General features: G+C 48.4%; 1 pseudogene; it reads right to left on the bottom strand.

Moving 5' to 3' along the window:
- Window positions 1–658: 658 nt before the first annotated feature.
- Window positions 659–14,308, bottom strand: LOC129482561 (golgin subfamily A member 8S-like; annotated as a pseudogene).
- Window positions 14,309–15,456: the final 1,148 nt, after the last annotated feature.

Here is a 15,456-nt window from a genome sequence, read left to right as displayed (position 1 = left end):
CAGCAGCCCATGCCCTCGCTGGTCCACCGTTAGCCCCACTTTCCTGCCTCAACTATCTCTCTGAATAAGAAGATGGGAGTCCCCCTGAGGGAAAAGTTGCTATGGTGAGAGTAAGGGGGCCATCAGGCCTCCTCCAAACAAACCAACTCCACCAGCCTCTGGCTCTTAAATAACAATCATCATCATCCAGAAATTTAGGGACTCAGCCCTGGTCAAGGTGGCAAAGGGTCTGTTTGTCTTTCCCCATTAGACAGAGGTCTTGTCCTGCTACCCTAATTGTACAGGGGTTCCTGGGAAGGGGTGGTAGGGACATGGTGGCGGTGGAGACTCCAGCCCCACTTCTCCAGGCTTTGCTGACAGGGGCCTGCTTTTAATTTTTATTTTTATTCCGTGACTTTTTAAACAAATCCCATAACTTCTTTTTCATAACTTTTTTTTGTAACTTTACGTAAAACTTTTTTCTACTTTTTTCCCACAAGTTTTTTTGCCACAACGTTTTTATATTTTTTATCCCATAACTTTTTCACCCCACAACTTTTTTAATCCCATAACTTTTTTATTTTGTGGGCATGCCAAGCATGCCCAGCATTTGCACAGTATCAATACCTTTAATACTATAGTTTTCAAGAAAGGCAAAATAAAATTTTAACGCAAAAACAACACTTTGAAACAATTTAATAATTTATTACATTACAGTAGCATCACATCAGCAGTCAATAATGCCACTCTAGGGAAAAATCTTTCAGTATTTCCATTACACATTCTGTTTACAAGAATTCATAAATTAGTAAAATTCATTCTAAGAAAACTTGGCAAATAAAGCTTTGGACTGGAATTGGCATTTCTTTCTCTGCTTTTCCTTCCCACCGTTTCTTTCTTTTGTACTGCAGTATTCATATTTTAAAATGTTTTAACTTATTTCAGAACATTAAGATAGCAGTTACATTTTTTATTAGCTATATTATTTTAAAATGACTCTTCAAGATAAAGTTTTAGAGAAACTATATTATGGATAGGACTGATTTACATTTTCAAATTTTCTAAAATTCAGCTTTGGTTTTAGAGCTGATATTTTTTCATTTCTGGAAAATCTATCAGGTTTAATCAAATACTTTTAAAGTAATTATTACATACTGCAATCTTCAAATCGGTGTTTTGATTTTCATACAGAAATTAAAATGTATTCAGTGGAACTCACATTTTAAAATTTTATGTTTCTGATGAACTGTAACCTTTCAATGTTGCCTTCTAAGCAAACTGAGAGCTGCCTTACACTGAATGAGGAAGAGCACAAATACTCGGCTGAATGAGGTATCGCAAAAGACGGCTTGCAGTTTGAAGAAAGACGGAAGTTATTCTCATACAATTTCCATTCTTTTTAGCTTTTTCTTAAATATATGACAAATACCTATACAAAGAGTGCTATTTCAGTCAATATGGTAAATTTATTTTCCAGACTGACTTTCAGCTTAAATATGCCAGTGTGTGATTTAATCCATAGGCACCTGATGAACACATTATTGTCAGATTGGTTACAGATGCTAAACGCTATCTGAAGGTCATTCCTAGTCACTGATATTCATCACGGTAAAAGTGAAGTGATTTCAAAGATAAAAGTACCTTTGAAATAATTTATCAATGTATTAGATAAACCCAGTTTCAGAATGATAAAAGAAAAAATGTTAGACCAAATAATGTGGCTAATTAACAGTGGTCCGATTTCTAGCCCGAGGGTTTAAAATGCTCTTAAAGTAATTGTCTTTAAACTGAACTCAAAGAATGCAAAAGCGGCAAGTTCAGAAAATAAAAGGCAAGAACAGGACTTTAAGTGCATTTTAAACCCTCGGGCTAGAAATCGTACCACTGTTAATTAGCCGCATTATTTGGTCCAACATTTTTTTCTTTATCATTCTGAAACTGGGTTTATCTAATACATTGATACATTCATAAAATTTGGAAGAGTCAGTTGAAGTCACAAGGACCGAATATTTGCCCTCGTTCAGTGAATGCCAGCAAATCTGTTATTCCATTGGTTAAATCATATTGTTGCTCTCCTGTTAATGTCATAGAAGTATCAGGAGGATGCCAAATGCTAAATCTGGAGATGGTCTAGTAACTAGAAATCCCCACCCCAGGGAGCACACATACATATCTCCCTACGTCCTAATAATGTGATGTGTTCTGGAACACAGACATTAGAACTTCATGAACTTTGAACTGTTGAGTCTTTCCCAAGCATCATCAAGTTATGATTTAGGCAATATATGACTGAAATGCATTCATTCATCACGCATAGGCACAGTCACATAAATATTGCACAAAACATGTCCGTAACTGAAACCGAGAGGTACAGAAACATATTTCACTCTTCGTAAAGAAGTTTGTGAGAAAATATAACTGTGTGATTGTATAGACACGTTTCCTGATAATACATCGACATTCACAAACAGTAGATTGCACTGCAGTTTGTAAACATTTTAAGTTGCATAAATTTCTCCTTGATTTTCAAAGATAGTATAATACTGTCTACTAAAATTCCTTTTTGTTTCAACTAAGTACTCTCACACGTATTAGTTTATAATAATGTTTCTTATTATTTTTTAAAGTGTTTTCCATTCAAGGAAAAGAAGTAAATTCTTATGTCAGAGTAACCAAGGTCGTTGACGAATAGGTATTAGCCAGAGAGGTCTAGATGGTAAAATCAGTCTTCAAGCTTGAAAGAAGCTCCGTGGACAGAGAGGAATGCCAGGCGTCACACAGCTTTCCTTCACTCTAATTCATTCTTGGCTAGAGCCTGTATGCCTGTTCCAGGGACATTTGAACTCGTAAAGGATTTCTTATGATCTTCACTAAATACATTAAGAAGAATGCCAACCAGTGCCCTTTTGTGTACTGAGGCATGTAGTCATGTGATTAAAACAGGTAACATGAACTCTGACTTTAAAACGTATTATAGATACAAATGCTCTAAGCTAGGAAAGGTTTTCCACATCCACAGTCAATGATGGGAGCCTTTCATTCCTCAGAAATCATCCCTTTTTAGGTCATCGAAAAAGAGTACAACTGCTGTAGCTCATGATGCAGTATCTTCATGAGCCCAGAGCACATACAAATCCTAAGGGAATCACCATAATACAGCGCTAATTCTTGGCACCGGGACAGATGAAACACACTCTATCCTGCACATACCTGCCAGAGCAGGCCACTTTCCTCTTCTGTGAGATTTAAAAAGCTCCCCCAAAAGGTTATGACTCCCATCACCAATACACAGAAAATGGAGGAAAGGCTGTTTCCAGTTCTCGGCCTTTGAACAACTCTAAATGTCAGTACTCATAGTGGCATATTACAAAGTAATAAACAGTGCACACTTGGGGGCAAACCACATATTGAGCTAATGAAGAGCTCACTGTGATTAAGATTACATCAAACACTAGCAGAACATAGGCAAATTTTATCTGAATTCTGTAATGAATATACATGCTGCAATGACATTACAAAAGCATGGCAGCCTATTCCAAACCAACGAGAAGAATTTTTTGCAAAGAGTGAGTCTTTGCGTGTTTGAACTCCCACCACATAAGGGCAAACTCGATATGCATGCTAATGACCTACAATTATGAAATTAAAAGAGAAAAATACTAAAGGATGCCAGAGTGAACATCAGTGAAAGCCACAGAGACCCACTCTCTTTTAACTTTTTACAAATAAACTTAAACTATAAAATAGAAACACAAATAATCATGAGTGGCTCTAACATTCAAATGAACGAAATGAATTGTGTGGGAGATTAACCCCATAACTTGGTTTCTTATTTAAAAATTTCTTGGCCAGCTCTTTGATGATGATGATGTTTATCTCCTTCTTCTCGGCAGCCACGCCCAGCAAAAGAATGGAAGACAGCCAATGCTGCCCAAGCCTGGTGCTCCTGGTGGTCCCGCACGATCGGCTGTGCAGTAGGGTTGTCACAGGGAGGACCCTCCCTGGCCTCTCCTTGTGCAGAGGTGGTGAGGCTCACCTCACAAAGATCTTTGGAGAGAGGGAGGCAGGGATCTGAGCACAGTGGGAGCCCCCCTCTTCCTGCCTGCCCACCCCGCCTGAGGGCTCTACTCACCACCATGCTTGTCTGCAGCCCCAAGCTCCTGGGGGGCTGGGGCTCCTGGACCGGGCTCACCAGCAGGGTTCTGGGCAGCGGCCAGGAATTTTCTGTGCCCATTGTTGTAGTTGCCACAGGCCCCGATACCATCTGCTGCAGCTCCAGCAGCTTCACCTGGAGGGAGGGGTGCTCAGCTGTCATGCCACTGCCTGCGCCCACCCTCACACCCACCCCCACCCCCACCCCCACCCGCACCCCCACAGAGATGTTGCACACCCTACCTTCATCTCCTTCCTGTCCTGGGCCAGCCTCATGATCTCCTCCTCCCAGTGCCGCATCTTTGGCATGGCGCCCTGGCTCTTTTAAAAGGTGATGGATTTTCCTGCAGGAGGACAGGGCTCAGACACTGGGGCCTCTCTGATGGCCCTGCAGCTCCCCCTGCCGTGCCCTGGCCTCCCACTCACTGATGGCATCGTATTTCTTGTTTCTTCACCAGCTCACTCAGGTCTGCCTTCTCCTCCAGGTGGTCCATAAAGCTGATCTGGAGCCAAAATATTGTGGTCATATCTCGGCAGTGACCTGCCCTCAGGTGGCATTTTCAAGTCATGGAGAAGGCGGAGGGGAGTCCTGTCGTGGGCCAGCTTCTCCATGATTTCCTGCAGGGCCCGGTGGGTCTCCCCACTCACAGACTCGCCCCCAGTCCCTGGGGCTGGGACCACTGCCTCTGGCTCCTTCTGGGCCGAGGCCACAGGTGAGCCAGGCGCTGGCAGCACACCCTCTGCTCTTTCACCTGCTCTCGTAACCATGCCTGCTCCTCCTGGGCAGTGGCTCCAGTGGCCTTGAAAAATGCCACCTGAGGGCAAGACGTGAGCATTCTTGTAGGGGCATACACAGAAGAAATGGGGCAGAGAGGTGGAGCGCTGCCCCTTCCCTTGGGGCCTCAGAGTGCACCTGTTGGTCACAGGTGAAATGGTGTCTGACCACTGGCTCTCGGAAGGGGTGAAGGTCCAGAGAAATCAGAAGGAAGGGAATCTAAGAGCATAAAGGGGCCTTGCAGGGACCATAGAGGAAGGTGGCAAAGTGGGTGCAGGAGGAGTCAGGCTCACCGTGGCCTCCCCGCTCTCCAGGTCCTCTGGGACGCTCGGCATGGGCCGAGGTTCTCCTCCATCTCCTGTGGGGGGTGGCCAGAGGGGTCCTCAGACAACCCAACAAGGGAGGTACCGTGGGCCCACCTCTACCTCCACCCTCACTGTGTAACCCTGAGCCAGCCCCTCCCCAGAGAGGAATGAGCTGCTGTTCTTTATTTTTAAGAATCAAGATATTGCTATTCCGCCCAGGCACACTCCCACTACTGGTCGATGTGGGAGTTCTGACCTGCTCCCTTTCTGACCTGGGCCAGTTCAGCCATCCTTAGGCAACTTGGTGGCCCCTGCTCACAGGAGGTCACCACACTGATGCCAGACTTAGTGCAGGCACCCGGTCGGCATAGTGACCAGCTGTTCTAAAGGTCTCTTGAAACTCCTCAATCCTATGCTGCTAACAGTCCCCCCTTCCTCCTGGGGCTCTCTCCTCTTCCTCTGAGCGGTCTCCCGTACCTTCTCCAGGGAGAGCCATGAGGCCAAACTGGGTTGTTAGCTGCTGGTTCTGCTTGCTGACAGCTTCCAGGCTCTCCTAAGGGGCCAGGAAAGAGTGAGAAGGGACGAAGTTTGCCAGGTCGTCCCCCTCACGGCCCCATCCTTGCAGCTCCCTCTCCTGGGTCTCCTGCAACTTTTGGCGGGCCATCTTGGCCACCGCTTTGCCCCAAGCTTCCTGCTGCTGCAGCTGGTTCATTAGCTGGGTCTGCTGCAGTCACTGCCTGTGCAGCACCTCCTTCTCAGAGGTCAGCTGCTGATAGGTGGCCACCTGCTGCTGATAGGTGGCCACGTACTGCTGCAGGTGGCCCAGGTAAAGGTCTGGCTGCTGCTGCAGACTCTGAGCCTCTTGGCTCTTCAGCTCCACCTGCAGGAAGACCCTGGGTGTGCGGGCACGTGGTGGCTGGTTTCCAGATTCTGGGCCCATTAATAGGGTAGCCAGGGCACTGTGGGGGCTCTGTCGGCTGCCCAGGCCCCTGTCCCTTTACTCCAGGCCTAAGTGACTGCCTCGCTTTCCTAGAACCCCGTGCCTCCTTCCCCAGCCTCAAATCTCACACCCTCTTCTCATTTAATCCTCAGCACCTCTGTAAGGAAAATGCTGACTTCCTTTTGAAGTTAAAGAAACAGAGACTTAGAGATGCAAAGTACTTGAATGGTGACCAGTGGAACGGAGGCTGGAATCCAGTTTTAATGTAAGGAGTCTTTCTGTTTTGTTTTGAGACAAGAGAGTCACTCTGTGGCCCAGGCTGGAGTGCAGTGATGCAATCTCAGCTCACTGCAACCTCCACCTCCTGGGTTGAAGCAATTCTCGTGCCTCAGCCTCCTGAGTAGCTGGAATTACGGGCACGTGCACCATGCCCCGCTAATTTTTTTTTTTTTTTTTGTAACTTTAGTAGAGATGAGGTTTTACCACATTGGCCAGGCTGATCTCAAACTCCCGACCTCAAGCGATTCTCCTGCCTCAGCCTCCCTAAGTGCTGGGATTATAGGCATGACCCGCTGCGCCTGGCATAAGGAGCCTCTTATAGCACTGTCTCTTCCCCTGTGACTGGGGGGCTCCATGCCTCTAGCTGGGATGATGATGTCCAGACCTGGGAGGAGCCCAGGGCTACCCACCTCTAAAAGTTGAGGGCGGGAAGCAAGAAACAGCCACAGGAATGCCCTGGGGGGTGCTGTGGTCACCAGCCCCCAGGCTGGAGCTGCCTCTGGCCTGGCACCTCCCCTCCCCAGAGGCTAGTGCCCGCCTCCCAGCCCTTCTTGGATGGGGTGGAGGTTTCCATCTCCTTCACCTCATCCAGCTTCTCCTGTAGCTCCTTTACTTGCTGCTCCAAATGCAGGGTGCTCTTGTTCTCATTGTTCAGGACAGAGAGAAGCAATCAGCAAGCACCCACTGCAGCTGGAGACCCCAGAACTTGGTGTCTGCCTCCCATGGCACCAGGAAGGGTGGAGGCAGGTTAGAAAAATCATCCCCTCTCTCCCACAGCCACCTGGTTCACAGGTGCCTTTAGAAGTAACATTTCACGTGAGGGCTACACTGCCCCGTTTTAGAGGTGGGGAAACAAAGGCCCGGAGGGCTAGGGAGGAGGGCAGGCTCCCCAGCTGGGGAACGCACCAGCTCCTCGAAGACGCTCTGTGGCTTGGCCAGCAGCTGAAGCCTCTCCTGCTGTTCCTGAAGCCTCTCCTCCTGCTTCTGAAGCCTCTCTTCTTGGACCCGGTTCAGGAGACTTATGCGCTGATTCTTTTCGACCTGGGCCTGGAGCTCTCCTGCCACTCTCTCGAGTTGCTTCCTCAGGTGCTGCAGCTCCATCTCAGAGGGCACTGCTGGGGGCTCCGGGGGCAAGGGTTCAGCTGAGAAAGGAAGCAGACAATAAGGGCCTCTGGATTCTCAAACAAAACAAAACAAAAACCCTCCTCTTGGTGCACAGCTCCTCTCAGGCTCCTCAAACTTGGCCTCGCTGCTAATGATTCCTTGCACCTGAATGGTAGCCTGTCTTCAAAGCCACTTTCAGATAGAGAGAACTATGGATGGCTGACAATGGGCCCCCTTTGCTGATAGGGACACTGAGGCTCATAGAGATGATGACTTGCTGTCTCCTGGCACAGACCTCTTTCCCTCTGCCTCCCTCTCCCTTCCATCCACCCACCTCCCTAGGGGATTCTAAGCCACCCCCACAGCCCTCTGATGCCAGTCCTGCTCCCAGGTCATGCCAGCCCCATCTTACCCATCAGATTTTTGAGTTTGGACTGCAGCTCCTCTAACCGATGCGTATAGTGATTTTTTGACTTTTTCAAGGTGTCAATCTGCCCAAAGCACAGAGGGAAAGGGCCCTGGAGAGAGGGGCTGGTGGCTGGGCAGGCTCCCATCTCCCTCTCTGCCCCCACCCCCACAAAGCCCAGACCCATGACCACCTCTGGCCGTACTATTCTCATTTTACAGATGCCCAGAAAGATCTAGTGACCTATCTAAGGTGGGGTGGCCGAAGGGTCAGATCTCACCTCCTGCGACGTTTTGCTCATCCTCTGCTGCCACCGGGCCCTCTCTCCTTCTATTTGGCAAACATATTGATCTCGTTCTGATTGGACTTGGGTCAGCAACTGCTTCAACTGCAAGAATGGGCACAGAAGTTAGGAAGGGCTGTCACTGGTCCTCACCTGCTCCTGGCCACCTGGGGTCATCTTCCTTCCACATCCCTCCCTCTGCAAAACCTCACCCGTGTTAGCTGTGTTTTCAGCCGTGCCTTCTCCTCTGTGGATTTCTTTAACCGCCACCAGCTAAGTTCTCTACTGCGGCTCGAGAACTGGATGGTGAAGAGTGAGAAGTTTCGATCTGGGGAGCCCGGGACATTCCACAGAGTGCCCCTTAAAAGGGCCAGGGCTAGGCTCAATAAACAACTCGGTCAGTAAAGATCAAGGCATTTCCAAGCCCATAGTCTGGTTTTTAAAAGAACTCAGAAAAGTTGGAAGGGACAGGGAAAGAGATTGAATTTACAGCTGGCTAACAGAGGCCCAGAGAGATCAGATAATATTGCTATTGTTACTACTATTATTATTACCACTGTTTGAACCTTTATGGAGGGCTTCAACAGGTACCATGCTAGCAATCCCATTTAATCCTCACAACCACCACAGGAGACAGTTACTATGATTACCTCTATTGTGTATTTGAAAAAACAGGGAGTATTTGAGGTTAAGTGCTTGCCTAAGATCAATTAGGCAGAGCTGGGAGTTGAACACCCAGGTCTATCTGATTCTCTAAGCCCATTTTTCTTGCTGGGGGGGTGGGGGCACAGATAAGAAGGGGAAAATTAATCTTTATGTGCACTGTTTGAAACGATGATACATTCGCATAGTCCAAAACTCAGAAAGTACAGAAAGGAAGTATCTCCCAGCCACCCTGTTGCTCTCTCCTGAATTTTTTATGAACAATTCTCAGGCATGTTTTATGTCTATTATCATAGTATGTACACAAACACGCACACACACACACACACATTTCCCCTCTCTACAGAAATGGTAACATACTAAAGGTACTCTTCTGTACCTTCACAGTACGAGTACCCAATACCCCACCTAGGACCTGGCCAAGACCACAGCCAGGTAAGGGCAGGGCGGGCACCTGGCCTCCAAGCTCTGTGTCCAGTGCTCACTCCCCACAGTGCCCCCCAACTCACCCACAGCAGCTGACTCAGCCCCATGCTGCCTCTAACAACCATAAACAAAAGCAGCGAGAAATGGCCATGCTGCCTTCTGGGCAGGACACTCCATCCTGCAGAAGGGACCATTAGGCTCACTCTTCCATCTGTGAAGCCGGGCACCCAGGGGACAGGGCAAGTGGTTGAACTCACACTGATATCCTTCTTCTGTTTGGTGGTGACAGCAGAGAGAGCCCGCTCCAACTCTCCTATACACTGCGATGAGCATTGCAGGTGGCCTGCCAGATCCTTGGACTCTTCTGCAATGAGAGAGTTGAGATGGGACCCAAAGGACTCCCCCTGAAGACCTGTCAAAGTGCCAGGTTGAAGGATGACAGGGTGCCCAGATTCCTACCTTCAAAGTGTCTGAGAACACCTTTTGTTCGACACAGGTCCGTGTGGAGCTCATTTTTCTCTCTGTCCAGTATCGCGATTTGAAGCTTTGGGAGAAAAACAAAGCAAGTGCTGAAAGAGAAGGAAAGAAACATTCTCGGGAGGACAGGAGGAAACTTCACACCCTCCACTCACTTTTAGCCCCCATTCGGCCTGGTGTCTCTTCTTGTTTTCTTTCTTTTCCTATGGGAAGAGGAAGACAGAGCTCTTACCAGGGGGAGGCAGAGATGGCACAGCAAGAGACACGCCCCCAGAATGCCACCAATGCCCCAGGACAGGCCCACCCGTGGGACCAGGTTATGAGAGGCCCTGTGGGGATGGGGTGGAATGTGAGGAGTGAGCCTTCTTCCCCAGGCTGGGAGTGGGTGAGATGAGACTGAGGCCTCTATGTCTGAGTGCCCCCCAAACCCAGCAGTCATGTCGCGAGGAAAGGAAATCACGTTACTTCTTCCAGTTGATGTTCCAGGTCTTTATTCTGTTGTTTCTGTGGGGAGAGTCAAATGAAGGTGATGGAGGGTGGCCCCCTCAACTCTATTCCCCAGACCAGGAAGCGGTAGGCAGGGGCCAGGAATGGATTTTAAAGGCAAAGTTCTCAGACATAATGGGAACATGAACCGGTAAACTCTCCTCAAGCTCCCAAGGACAGAGGATTTGGGTCTTTGTTGGCTTTTGCCCACAGCCACAGAACTCAAAGTCTGAATCAGGACTCTCTTGAGAGGACAGTAACATAAACCCCTAGAGATGGAGTTTGAGAAAGGCCCCTCCTTCTGGCAGCTTGTGATTTAGAAAAGTGCGTTCATTCAATAAACATTTACTGAGCACATACGGGCCAGGTATGGTTCTTCACAGCAGATATAGGATGGAAGAGGACAGACAGAGCCCTTGGCCCTGAGGCTTCCATTCTAGGGGGCCTTTAAATCTCGGACTCTCAGAGCTAACAGAGACCTTTGATACTCACTACCTCCTCTGGAAACACAAGCCCAAAAAGGAGAGGTGGCTTGTCCAGAATCGAAGATCAAATTAGGGACTGAGTCACAGCAGAAATACAGGGCCCCTGACAACCAGTCAGGGTAGCAATTCCCCGAGAGGCAACAACCCCAGGGCGTGTGTAGCAAGGACTCGAGCAGGGATGTCTGGAGAGGAGAGAGTCGGCAAAGAGGGCAGCAAAAGAAGAGCCATGCTGCATGCTCTGGGGTCCCTCCAGGTGAGGCCTGGGCACCCCAGCTCCCTATTTACCCTTGGCACCAGGGGCCCCCAGCTCTTTCTTCAGGGCCCTAAGGGGAAACCAGCCCAGGATTGGCAGCATGGAATCAGGGGACCCCACTGAACTCTTACCAAAGATTCGATGGTGTTCTTTAGTTCGTTGACTTTTACGGACCTTGAATCCCAGACTACTGCCGGTTCTTGGCACGGGCTCTGAGGCGCATGCAGAGAGGAGGAGGTGGAGCAGGAGTTTGGGGAGAGGTAGAGAGAACAATCATTAGGGCTGGGGTGTGTGGGCTGTCTCAGCTGGCAGAGGGGCAGCTCGTCCCCGCTGTGTGAGGAGGTTGGAGGGCTGGCCTGCAGGGTCACTGCACCTCCACCCAGAGCCTCTTACCTCCAGATCCTTCAGGGTAGCCGATGATGTAGGGCCCTCCTGGTGGAAACCTGTTGCTGACTACAAGAGATGAGAGTGCATATGGAGATGTTCTGTCCCCCTCAGTGTCTGAGCCCTCTGACTTCCTTTCTTCCCCATCAACTGGTAACATTTTCTTTTCTGCCTATCTTGGACCTTTGTCCCATAACTCTGTGCCAACTTCTCTCATGGTTCTTATCTCCCCACCATCCCACCCGGGGGCCCTTTCAATGACTCCTGATGGCAAGTGACTGTTCTCATTGTCCTGGCTTCCCCTTGAGACTGGGGATGAGGAAAATCAAACAGCAATGCTGGGTGTCCTGGGTGTTTACAGCAGGCCATGTACTATGTACTAGGGATTAACATAAAAACAACAATAACAAATCTCACTTAAACTTCACAAATGGAAGTCAAACAATACCACCTCTGTTATACAGATGTAAAAAGAGAGGCCCAAAGAGCTCAAGCAAATTGCTGTAAATCGTATCCCTCCCAGACGGAGAGGCAGGATTCAAACCCAGAATTCCTTTTTTTTTTTTTTTTTGAGACAGAGTCTCGCTCTGTCTCCCGGGCTGGAGTGCAGTGGCACAATCTCGGCTCACTGCAAGCTCTGCCTCCCAGGTTCACGCCATTCTCCTGCCTCAGCCTCCCGAGTAGCTGGAACTACAGGCGCCCGCCACCATGCCTGGCAAATTTCTTTGTATCTTTTAGTAGAGACGGGGTTTCACCATGTTAGCCAGGATGCTCTCAATCTCCTGACCTCGTGATCTGCCTGCCTCGGTCTCCCAAAGTGCTGGGATTACAGGCGTGAGCCACCACACCCGGCCAAACCCAGAATTCTTAACCAGTACCCAACAGTCCATCCACAATTTTAGCAATTACCCTCTACTGCCCCTTGGGCCCCCTGTCCCCAGGAGCCTGGCCAGCCAAGACTCACATCCCCAGGTGACTGGCAACCACCAAAAGTAGCTGTCTCAGGGATACTGCCATTTGTTTTCCTGTTCCTCTTCTCTCCTGCTGTAACTCTACAGCTCTTTCTCTGCCAATATTCTTTAAACTGTGGGAAAGAAGAGCAGTAATACTCATGAGAACTGTCAGCCCCTACAGCCACATCCTCCTTTACAGTTTTTACAAAAGACTCTTATACACCATCTGATGTAATGACACCAACAACAGTACAAGGTGTTGTCACAATCATTTAGTGACTGAGAGGGATTGATATCATGGCTAGAAAACAGAAAAAGGCGATACTGGGACTTTGAAACTCAGTCTTCTGACTCCAAGCTCTGAGGTTTTGCCAAGAATCAGCAGCTGCCAGGGGCCAAAACCAGAGGCAGAGGTAGAAAAGTAAACATTAAGTAGGCAGGAACTGTATGCCGTGTGGTTTAGAGTCAGACATTCTCACACGTCTGTTAGTGTGAAGAAGTGCACCAGTACCTCTCAAACTTTTATATCAACGTGTCCTCATGGCAGAAGGCAGCCTTTTTGTTAAATCTGGGAATTTAGCAGAAAGAGGACAAACCAAGTCTCATTTCAGAGAGAAGTCTGGTATACTCTTAGAAACCTATGTGACTGTCATCCCTAAGTACATTCATGTTTTTTCTCTTGATCTCAAGAGAATCAAGGGAAACTGATGCTTCAGAAAGATGTCCCACATTTATCCTGTGGCACTCAAATTACCCAAGGTGGAGATAATATGAGCAAGATTCAAGCTGTTAAGTTCAGTTTCCCAAGATCTATTCCACAGAAGATGAGCAAATTTCACTTCAGAGACCACTGACTGAAGGGCAGTCTGGTCCCAGAACCATGGAGAATTAGAATATGAGATAGAGAACTGAGAAAACAATGTTGAAATCTCTCTGGAAAGTAGAAGCCTGGGAGAAAACCAAACCAAAACAATTATCCCATTGCCACCCAGAGACACTGTGAACCTTTTCAGCTCATGGGGGAAGTGTAGGCTTTTCCCACTGTCAATGTCTATGTTAAGGGAGTAAGGCAGCCTGAAACCTCTTGCTCCTAGGTCCCATAATCTACATTCCCTTTGCAGCTGGAAATTTGTGCTGTGACCAGAGGAATCAGAAATGGGGTGACAACGCTTAGGGGACTGGGTCATAAGATCAAAGGCTGGTCTTGTGGTAATGACAGTTCCTAGGTGGATTGTGACATCACTACATTCCAATCCTCCTGGTCGGGGGAGAGGGACCACATCAGCACAATGTCCGAGTTGCCGCTCCACAATGGGGGAGGGAAACACAGGGTTGGGACCCAGCTCCTTGGAGATGCCAGCGCAAAGAGCCCAGGGAGGTCCACCTTGAGGCAGCAGGAGGGGAGGGCAGAGTGTGCAGCAGGGAGCTCCAGGAGTCACCAGCCCAAAGTCACCCAGGGATGACTGGCGAGCGTGGGGCCTGGGGCTAGGGGACCGAGGTCCTTGGAGACACGAGCCCAAAGAGACCAGGGAGGTCGAGTTTGGGGCGGCAGGAGGTGAGGGCCCAGTAATGGAGCGGGAATCCCCAGGAGTCACCCACCCGAAGTCACCCTGGGGTGACTGACGAGGGCAGGGACTGGGCTGTTTGCTTAAGGGGCAGGGCTGACTGACAAGACTTTGGTGGGTGGAGTCCAGAGGCGCCAGGGTTGGGGGGCCCAGTCCGGTGTGCCTCAGGAGTGGTATGGACTCTGGCAGTGGTCTTGTCATCGGAGGGGATCTGTGGCTGGGTTGGGGGGTGATGAGCTGGTGCGTTTTTACCTTTGTCTTGGCTACAGCCAATTTGCTCTGTCGAGTTTCTTCTGCCATCGTGGGGTGGGTAGGGAGCTAGGGTTGGGGCCACGTCAGCAAAATCCCAGCGAGCACTAATCGACGCTTCCAGTCACCTACCAGGCAGCTGTGTGACTGAGCCAGAGGCGGCGTAACCAGGGACCCAGTAGAATGCAGAATAGGGGTGTGGCCTTAATGCTCCAAGCCCATTGGTCAATGACAAAGATGAAAGGGAAAGGGGGGGTGTGGCTGGGCCCCAGTGTGTCCAGAGGGACCTGTGGCTCACAAGGAAAGCTGCCCATGCAGCCGCTGCCATGCCCACTCTGTGAGAGGGGAGGGGCCAGCTTTTGCTTTAAAATTTTTAAAAATGTTATGTGTGTATACTTTATATATATATGTGTGTGTTTCTGTGTATGTGTATCTGTGTGTTCCTCCAGAGCTGTCTTCATTACCCAGCTTCTATGCAAGGTCTATGATTTTGGCCTATATTTTTCATCTTCAAATACAGTAAAAAAATTACCAGTACTACCTTAACTGAGATACAGATCCTCTAAAAATGGAAAATCCATAGCATGCTTGATCATTAATGAAGCAGACTATATTATCCAACATTCCAATAAGATAAAATAATCACAATGATTCTCTTTGGTGGAAAAACGTTTATCTTATTCTCCTATGTTATTGTTAAGATATTTTTCTTAAACAAGAAATATGTCTAATATCTGTAAAAACACAAAGCTTTGGGGGTGGGTGCAGTGGCTCATGCCTGTAATCCCAGCACTTTGGGAGCCCAAGGCGGGTGGATGACCTGAGGTCAGGAGTTCGAGACCAGCCTGGCCAACAGGGTGAAACCCCATCTCTACTAAAAATACAAAAACTAGCCAGGCGTGGTGGCGGGTGCCTGTAATCCCAGCTATCGGGAGGCTGAGGCAGGAGAATCACTTGAACCCAGGAGATGGAGGTTGCAGTGAGCCAAGCTCACACCACTGCACTCCGGCCTGGGTGACAGAGCAGAGCGAGATGCCATCTCAAAAGAAATAAAATAAAATACAAAGTAAATTTTAAAAGTTTTCAATTTAATAAGCACTCAAAGCTCTTTACCAATTTAAAACAAATACAAGGTCCATTTTTCTAGAATCACTTGGCTTCTCTAAGCCTTGCAGATGAAACTGAATTTCTCACTTGATACTTGGCTATGACTTGCAATCATGAAAACCAAGAATTGTGTTATGTCACTGTGTACTGCTTGTTACCTGAATTTCACACGAGGCTAGGATCAA

Source organism: Symphalangus syndactylus, chromosome 5 (assembly GCF_028878055.3).
Source record: "Symphalangus syndactylus isolate Jambi chromosome 5, NHGRI_mSymSyn1-v2.1_pri, whole genome shotgun sequence".
Taxonomy (NCBI): Eukaryota; Metazoa; Chordata; class Mammalia; order Primates; family Hylobatidae; genus Symphalangus; species Symphalangus syndactylus.
The sequence above is the reverse complement of the archived record's forward strand: the minus strand, read 5'-3'. Positions and strand labels throughout refer to the sequence as shown.